The sequence below is a fragment of the Manis pentadactyla genome, chromosome 12 (assembly GCF_030020395.1).
Source record: "Manis pentadactyla isolate mManPen7 chromosome 12, mManPen7.hap1, whole genome shotgun sequence".
Classification (NCBI taxonomy): Eukaryota; Metazoa; Chordata; class Mammalia; order Pholidota; family Manidae; genus Manis; species Manis pentadactyla.
In genome coordinates this window covers 17026574-17036643 of record NC_080030.1, presented here as the reverse complement: position 1 = coordinate 17036643, position 10070 = coordinate 17026574, and the positions used below count along the sequence as shown (strand labels likewise).

The 10070-nt window shown below is 39.3% G+C and overlaps 1 pseudogene; it reads right to left on the bottom strand.

Moving 5' to 3' along the window:
- Positions 1-1823: 1823 nt before the first annotated feature.
- On the bottom strand, positions 1824-2797 carry LOC118907481 (olfactory receptor 7G2-like; annotated as a pseudogene).
- Positions 2798-10070: the final 7273 nt, after the last annotated feature.

The following is a 10070-nucleotide window of genomic DNA, read 5'->3' as shown; positions in this document are numbered from 1 at the left end:
AATTAAACTATTTCAAAATTCAACACAGTAATGCAACAGAAACATTGTAGATAAAGCATATGAAAAGGAACCACACACATAAAGAATAGATTTGCTATGCATAAGTTCATAAAGGATGCCTATTATAATTGAATAAAGAACTCTTAAATTAATAAAGAAAAGATAAAAATCTCCATGGAAATACAATAAGCAATGACTTTCAACGGAAATATCATAGGCACAAACTACACATAAGGCAGGAAATAAATGGTCCATGATAGGTGAAAATGCTTACTCTCATAATATGAGAAATGTAAATATATTAAATGATATTTTACAGCCCTTTATCAGAATGAATGAAAATGTTTTGGTGATGTAGACAGCAACGTCATTTAATGCAAGGGTAAATTGGTCAAACTGCTTAGGAAACCTATTTGCGACTAGAGGAAAGATACTTCCCAACAGCCAATAATTCCACTGCAGCTATAAAACGATCTCTGATTTATGCTGGGAGATATGGAAAAGAATATTCAAACAGCTTTATTCATAATAGGAGAAACTATTTGCCAAAAATTTCATCAACATCAGAAAACCTATCTTGTTTTATTGTAGACATATGTTACATAAATAAAGAAGCATTCAAAATAACCAAATAGCTGCTGAACCCAACAACATGATTGTATCTCAGAAGTGCAGTGAGGAGAATAACAACCAAGAAGTGGTATTCATTCATTAAGATGAAACTTTAACAAGGCCAAAAAGAAGCAAATCTTTGTAATACATTTTATACTTGTATATACAAAAGCAATAAAAAGATGTATAAAGTTATAAAAATGACATTTTTCCATGGCAAAATGTATGATACTGGCAGTTAAGTATTGGCTGCATCAATCCACCCCCTCTGCATGGTTACATCGCTCCTGCCTTTTCTCTGGGTCTTCTCCATATCTGTCAGTTTATGAAGACACATGTGATTGCATTTATTATCTATTCCTTCACATAATCTAGTTGAAGATCATTCACTGAAAAGACTTTTCCTAAATAAATATCACCGACTCTATTATCATATGATATTGATGTGATATCATGGTATGGAGAATTAGGATGTGGCCATACATTTTGAAGACCACCATTCAGCTCATGACACATATGTCTTCTGTTGACTCTTTGGAAAGGTCTAATATCAATTGACCAAAGAAAGGGTAGTCAGATTTCTGTTTCTTGGCATTATGTCCAAAAATGCCACCTGTATCTGCTTCCCACTGATGAATCTCAAATGTCTCACAATTATCAAACCACTGAGGTAATCTAACTACGTCAACTTTATGTTAATATAAATGAGCATAGTGGATGCGACGGTTGCCTTGAAAGGGTATGTTTTACCAATGACTAGTCTCACTGAGTACTAAATTAGGGTTAGAAAGGCTAACTGCCTTGCCCCACTGCACGTCTAATTCTGGGATGCAACCGGCATGGTTGTAACCACAGATCAGAAAGAAGCTAGTCTCTAGAAATGACTGCAGCCTTGCTTTCATCCTTTCCATATGTTACCCAGTGTTTACAATGTTACTCGTTTGGAGAGTAACCTACAAAAAGAAAAAAGTGAAAAGAAATACTAAATGTGGAACCTATGACTTAGCATTGCTTCTATGGATCCTGAAGCAAAGAAACCGAGTTTAGAATGAAATCATTCTCAAACATCATGGAGATAGACAAAAAAGCATCATCATGTTTCAACCCTGTATTGAAATGCATTTCGACATTATGTTATGAAGTCATTTTTGAGGCACACGGTGGTGGAAGAAACAGGCGTCTGGCTCAGCCAGGAATCATGTCACTTTGACTCATTCAATAAAAACAAGTCCAAAGCAGGTGACATCATTAAAGATGTAGGTATCCTGTTAATTATCTTCTTAAAGGCGCTTTTCATGTCCCTATTCCTCAGGCTGTAGATGAACGGATTTATCATTTGAGGAATCACGATGTACATCACTGAAGCTACTGCAGTCTTCCTGGAAGAGTCAGTAACTGCAAAACTGATGTATATTCCCAAAGCTGTCCCATAGAACAAGGAGACAACTGACAAGTGAGATCCACAGGTGGAAAAGGCTTTACACTTTCCCTCCACTGAGGGCATTCTCAAAATAGAAGAGAGAATTTGAGTATAAGAGAAAATGACCCCGGATAAAGAAACACCCCCAAAGAGGGAAACCACAAAATATATCAGGATATTATTGATGAGGGTATCAGAGCAGGCCAGCTTGATGACCTGAGCAAGATCACAGAAGAAGTGGGGGACTTCCAGGTCCCTGCAGAAGGACAGCCTCAGCACCATCAGACTGTGGAGCAGCGCATTCCCCATGCCAACGAGCAGAGAGAGCAGAATGAGCAGAACACAGAGCGTGGGGTTCATGATGACCGTGTACATCAGGGGGTGACAGATGGCCACGTAGCGGTCATAGGACATTGCTGCAAAGAGACAACTTTCAAATCCACCAAAACCAATGACTAAGCCCATCTGGAAAAGGCATCCTGTGTAGCTGATGTGCTGATTGTGTATTTTGATGTTCACCAGCATCTTAGGGATGGTGGTTGTGCTTATACAGATGTCGGTAAAGGACAGGTGGGACAGGAAGAAGTACATGGGGGTGTGGAGGTTGGGGTCAGAGCCGACGGCCAGGAGGATGAGCAGGTTCCCAAGGATGGTGACCATGTACATGGACAGGAACAGTCCGAAGAGGACAGGATGCAGCTCTGGATACTCTGTCAGTCCCAGGAGGAGGAATTCTGAATCATCTGTGTGATTTGTAGGCTTCATGTTGTTAATAATCTGATGTAAAAGAGGCACTGGAAAGAAAAAATAGTTCCTGGTCTAACAGCAACATTACCACCAGGGAACTTGTGGTTCAAATCTGTCCCTTTGCTAATTTCTCCTTTCATCACCATCTCTCACACCACTTCTCTCACCACCTATTGCCGGTCTTCTTTTTATTGGCCCAAAATTTTAGAGATCACCAACTCCATTTTACACATTGTGCCAAGTGCTGTGACACCACGAATAGGACATGGCATTTCCTTTAGAAATATCGCATGCCTTTAAGCAAACAGAAGGACAAGAATAACATTATGAAATCTGTATTCCAGAAAAATAGTCCTCAATAATTGGCGTTCTGCAGAGTCATCTGAAGTTCCTGTCACGTAGCAGATGGGTTAGTTCATGCTCTGACCCCATTTACCCTTGAGGACACATGGGTAAGCTGAGGCTTGATCATGGACATGAAGTACACAGTCAGTGCACAGCAAAAACTGGGTCTCAGTTTAGACTATCTTCTGAGTGAGCTTTTGTAAATAACCTCTGTTAATGCCTCTGAATGATACACAGCTAGCATTTATATAAACAGTCATGCAGATTTCATAATTCCTTCAAATTTTTCAATATTTCATCCTGAGCAATGCCCAAACTCTGTTCCCTTATCTGCAAGGTATGTCTACCTCTACCCATGAAGTAGCATATACAAGGCCCTTGCAGCCACCCAAGTATATGCTTTGCTCCTGGCAAAGATAAAAAATGTTGCCCACCAACCTGAAGCTCATAAGATGCCCCCATTAAAGTGGTCTTCATCTGCTTTAGTGGTTCATTATACAAGAAGCAGAGCACTGGGTCAGTGAGATTCTCTGTCTCATCCCAAGAGGATTTCTTCCCCTAAGATGACAATGTCATGTCTTTAAGAAAAACAGTTAAATATGAGAGAGAATGTATTGCATTGGCTTCCGTGAAAATAGCAACAATTTGCTGGTGCTTGGAAGACTGAAACAAGATAATGCAGGAACATACAGTATTTACAAGCCAAACAAGTGACCTAAAGGATTGTCTCTGTTAAGCAGTGTTGTTCCCTCTCTTGGGAAGAGAGCAGAGGACATGACAGCCTTTATCATTTGGAGGATTACTTGAACTCAAACAGTGAGTTCAGTCCAGACAAGCACTTTCTTTGTGAACTGGTAACATTGTCTCTGCAGAGGCCTTGTGTCCTCACTTGTGTAACGGGAACCCTCATCAGACCTTATGGGGATGTTGCAATGATGAGGGATGAATAGAAACACATCCAGCATGGCAGTCAGCACAGAGAACCACCATCCTGACAGTTGCTGTCGTGGTTCTCCTTTTCTGCCATGAACAGCAGCTCCTGGCATGTCTCACTCATCAGAAGAATGCAGTGGGCTCGGCAAGTGGAAGAAAACAATCAAAAAGAACATCCCAACTATGACAACAGCAAATTTCAGGGAAGAGATTAAGAGCTGAGGCTCCAGTTGGGAACCTTAATCACGTAGAAAAGTTGTGAAGGAAACATTGGTGATGTGATTATTAATCCGGCAAGAACATGGGATGAAATACACAGCAATTTGAATGAATCAAATAACAAAAATAACTAGATATTGGAATTAACACAAATAACGAAGACCTACAGTAGAAAAAACACATATGACTGAAATCCTACAGCATGAGAAACTTAAAAATATTTCTTGATCCTAAACACACATGTTTATTTTTATTATGAATCATTCAAGTGAAAGAAAATCACAAATGCACCAGTTTACATCTTGGTACCAACCAGTAAATATTATCAAATTCACTTATATCAGCATTACTAGGTGTTTTTATTACAATATTTAATACAAATATATTTGAAGTCCCCATATCATGTATTTATGCAATCTTGATTATTTTACTTCCAAAACAAACCATGACACTAACTTGATATACAATATACCTCTGCACTTTTTACTGTGTTTAATATTATGATACCACAAAAAATTGCACTGTTTTGAATATGACCACACTGGATATGTCATTTACAGTTGGCTCTCTCATGTAATTTATTTTTTGATTAATTTGATATTAAGTCCAGCTGCATTAATATAAAAACAAGACAAAAATCAACTGTATTTAAATTAAAAAAAAGAAAAAATTTGAAAAAACAAAACCCCAGGAATTATCTTACTATACAGTTCCATCACAGTTTATTTCTCCATGTCCGAATAGGAATTATGCTTACTGCCTCTCTCTATATAATTATGAATTCAGACACAGTCCAAAGTCATACATGAGGGAAGCCATTGTGTTCAAGATAGTATGACTCTAGAAGTGGGAGAGGGGGAAAGAGAGGGTAATTCAATAGGGGCACCTTCTGTAGGCATATTATTTTTTTATTTTATATAAAAACTTGGAGGCAAAGCTGAAAGCTTTTCCTCTAATATCGGGAACAAGACAGGGATGCCCACTCTCCCCACTGTTATTCAACATAGTACTGGAGGTCCTAGCCACGGCAATCAGACAAAACAAAGAAATACGAGGCATCCAGATTGGTAAAGAAATAGTCAAACTGTCACTATTTGCAAACGACATGATATTGTATGTAAAAAACCCTAAAGACTCCACTCCAAAACCACTAAAACTAATATCTGAATTCAGCCAAGTTGCAGGATACAAAATTAATACACAGAAATCTGTTGCATTCCTATACACTAATGATGAAATAGCAGAAAGAGAAATCAGGTAAACAACTCCATTTACAATAGCATCAAAAAGAATAAAATACCTAGGAATAAACCTAACCAAGAAAGTGAAAGACCAATGCCCTGAAAACTACAAGACACTCTTAAGAGAAATTAAAGAGGACACTAACAAATGGAAACTCATTCCATGCTCTTGGCTACGAAGAATTAATATTGTCAAAATGGCCATCCTGCCTAAAGCAATATACAGACTCAATGCAATTGCTATAAAAATACCAACAGCTTTCCTCCATCAACTGTAACAAATAGTTTTAAAATTCATATGGAACCACAAAAGACCCCAAAAGCCAAAGCAATCCTGAGAAGGAAGAATAAAGCAGGGGGGATCTCGCTTCCCAACTTCAAGCTCTACAACAAAGCCATAGTAATCAAGACACTTTGCCACTGGCACAAGAACAGACCCACAGACCAGTGGAACAGAATAGAGAATCCAGATATTAACCTAAACTTATATGGTTAATTAATATATGATAAATGAGCCATGGACATACAATGTTGAAATCACAGCCTCTTCAAGAGATGGTGTTGGCAAAACTTGACACCTGCATGTAAGAGAATGAAACTGGACCATTGTCTAACCCCATACACAAAAGTAAATTTGAAATGGGTCAAAGACCTGAATGTAAGTCATGAAACCATAAAACTCTGAGAAAAAAAATAGGCAAAAATCTCTTGGACATAAACATGAGCAACTTCTTCATGAACTTATCTCCCCAGGCAAGGAAAACAAAATAAAAAATGAACAAGTTGGACTATATCAAGCTCAATATCTTCTGTACAGCAAAGGACACCACCAACAGAACAAAAAGGCACCCTACAGTATGGGAGAATATATTCATAAATGACAGATCTGATAAAGGGTTGACATCCAAAACACATAAAGGGCTCATGCACCTCAACAAATGAAAAGCAAATAATCCAATTAAAAAATGGGCACAGGATTTGAACAGACACTTCTCCAAAGAAGAAACTCAGATGGCCAACAGACACATGAAAAGATGCTCCACATGGCTAATCATCAGAGAAATGCAAATTAAAACCATAAAGAGATATCAACTCACACCAGTCAGGATGGCCACCACCCAAAAGACAAACAACGACAAATGTTGGTAAGGATGTGGATAAAGGGGAACCCTCCTACACTGCTGGTGGGAATGTAAATTACTTCAACCATTGTGGAAAGAAGTATGGAGATTCCTCAAAAAACTCAAAAACAGACATACCATTTGACACAGGAATTCCACTCCTAGGAAAATACCCTACGAATGCAGCAGTAAGTTTGAAAAAGACAAATGTACCCCTATGTTTATCGCAGCACTATTTACAATAGCCAAGAAATGGAAGCAACCTAAGTGTCCGTCAGTAGATGAATGGATAAAGAAGATGTGGTACATATACACAATGAAATATTATTCAGCCATAAAAAGAAAACAGATCCTACCATTTGCAACAACATGGACGGAGCCTGAGGGCATTATGCTCAGTGAAATAAGCCAGGTGGAGAAAGACAAATATCAAATGATTTCACTCATCTGTGGAGCACAAGAACAAAGCAAAAACTGAAGGAACAAAACAGCAGCAGAATCACAGAACTCAAGAATGGACTAACAGGTACCAAAGGGAAAGGGAATCGGGAGGATGGGTGGGAAGGGACAGAGAGAGAAGGGGCAAAAAGGGGCATTACTATTAGCAGACATAATGTGGGGGGTGTACGGGGAGGGCTGTACAACACAGAGAAGACATGTAGTGATTCTATACCATCTTACTATGCTGATGGGCAGTGACTGTAATGGGGTATGCGGGGAGGACTTGCTTATGGGGGTAGTCGAGTAAACATAATGTTCCTCATGTAATTGTAGATTGATACCAAAATACAAAAATGAAAATAATAAACTTGAAGTCAATACAATAAAATGTCAGCATTCATTCATTCTGTACTGATGTGAGTGAGGGGTGGGCATATGCGTTTTTAAAATCACAATATCTTTTATTTGTGATGCTGATGTACTAAGTTATAAAAAATAAAAGGAAACATTAAAGAAATAACATGATTTTTGCTGCTTTTACTTAAAATATTTGGTAGTTTTTAAAGAACAGGTGGGCTAGGAAGGGACTAAAAATCCAAGTTTCTTGTGCCACCCTCTTATTCCCCAGATTGGCTATGGGGACAAAACAAGAGGTGTTCTACACAATCATGTTATGAAGAACCAGGAATGAGAATTAAATATAAATATCAGCAAAGCATTTACGTGTCACCACCCCAAGAATTGAAATAAATATCATAAAATTTAACAGAAATCCTGTCTGAGATGGGCAGATTTTGGCTCTGGAGGAAATGCACCGTACAGAATGGGGTAAGGACACCAGGGCAACAAAGGCCAGGGAGCACTAGTGCCATGTGGGATGTGCAAATGCCATATGTGGGATGTCCAGTGCACTGACAGTGAGGCCAGAGCTCCATGGCCTACTGGGTTCTGATCATTTTAAGCATGAATTCGCCTCACTGCCTCCACAGAAAATAATTTCGGTAAAACACCTCATCTTATTTCAAGTTCATTAACTCATGGGTTTATGTTACCTGGTTCACTTCACTGAGGACTGATGCTCAATGCATCCCCTGGATGTGGAAGATGGAGGTCTGTCTTCAGGAAGGGCAGACAGCCTGACAGAGGCACTGGCTCATGATGAAGAAGGAGCATCCCTGGGAGGAGCCTCAGGTGTGTTGGTTGCTGACTTGGTGAGGCTGTTGTGTGAGGTGGTCACAGACGGACTCTCTGCATCCCTGGGGGCTCAATATCCCAAGTCCTCATTAGCCAAGCCAATTTAGTGTCTTTCTGATCCCAAAGCAGTGCAAACCCTTACAGACCAAATCTATAGACAGTAGGAATTCAGGATGGCTGCGTCCCAACTATTTTTTACCCACCTGTGTCTGTTTACCTGGCTTCACGTGCCTTGCATCTGTACACACACACTATTCTATAATGAATTTTGTGTTCTTTTCATAGTTACAAACAAAGGCATCTTTGTTTCTGCAGGGGCCAAGAGCAGGCTGCCCCAAGATGTGCCACTGGGACTTTCATATTGTCTGAGAGCTGAAAGCAATCAAGGCCCAAAAAACTCAGAAAGAAACTTGACCTCTCCCCTCAGTTTAATAAAAATATTTTTCTGGTATTTTTTATTGAAGTATCATTAGTAAACAGTATTATACTGTACAACATAGTGATTTGACAGTTATATACATTATTAAATGGTCACCTAACCAGTGCATAAAAACAGTTTAGATGGAGCACCTACTTTAGTAGGACAGCCATCCCCATAGGTAACTACATTCTAATGTGAATAAGGGGTGGTAGACAGGAAAGGGTGTGGCTAGGCTGTACCATCCCTCTCTGTGTGCCATCATTTCTGTGTGGCCCAGCAAACACTTGTTTACCAAATATTTACTCTTTCATATTCCTGTGATTGGCCCCCTTCTCCTTTGTAATCTCAGACCTGTCCCCTCTTCCCCTTCCTTCAGAATGACATGTAGACCCATGGTCCTTACTGTCTTTGGCATTTGTAGCTATGAACTCCTCCTACATATGAAATTAAAATTTTTATCCCCTGTTATTCTGTCTCCTGTCAATTTGATTACTAAACAAGCAGAAAAACCTTGAGCAACAGAGGAAATTTCTTCCTCCCCACATTCCAGAAAAGGCTCCATGGGGAATCTGAACCAACCTGACTTGGAGGGTGCATATCAAGAAACTCAAGTCCAATTTTAGGTGGGAAGACATACTTTTTTATGGGGGTATAAATATTTATAAATACAGTTAAGGTGTTGTAAGCAATATTTCCTAGTAAGAGTCACCGGGCACCATCAAAAATACATTGTCATCTTACATTAAGTTTTCATAAAGAAATTAAATAACACGTGTATATGAGAAGACCCCCTCCCTCCCACTTTATTTTCCACTTTCTTGATAATTTTTCCCTTCCCAGAGGGAACCACTACATTGACCTTGATATGCGCTATTTCCCCCTGCGTTTTCCATATATTTCATGTTAAAGTGGGGGGGGTTTCAGGAAGCACTACCCCAGAATACGGCATCTTGGCATATCAAAAATTAAGTCAGAGGAGGTTCTTAAAATATCAGAAGCAAGAAGTTCACTCGGACATTCTCCAGTATGTTTTCCCTGAGACTAGTCACCAAACCTTCATGTGAGCCCTCCTGGTCGGCAAAGGCAGCGAGTATCCTTGTGTCCAAAGGCAAAGGGCACAGAGAAGAGGTTCAAGAAAGACGGCCTGCTCAGTGCCCCCCATTCTCTCTGACCTCTTGTACTTCCACACGACTTTCAACTCTTTATCAGACCTAGTTAGACACAGATAATCATGTCTAACTGTTTCTTCCAGTCTTCATTTCCTATGAATGCCCCCACGTCACATAAAACATGTTAAATAAATGTGTATACTTCCTTCCTAGTAATATTTGTCAGTTTAATTTTCAGACCCAGTCAGGGAACCTAAGAGAGTAAAG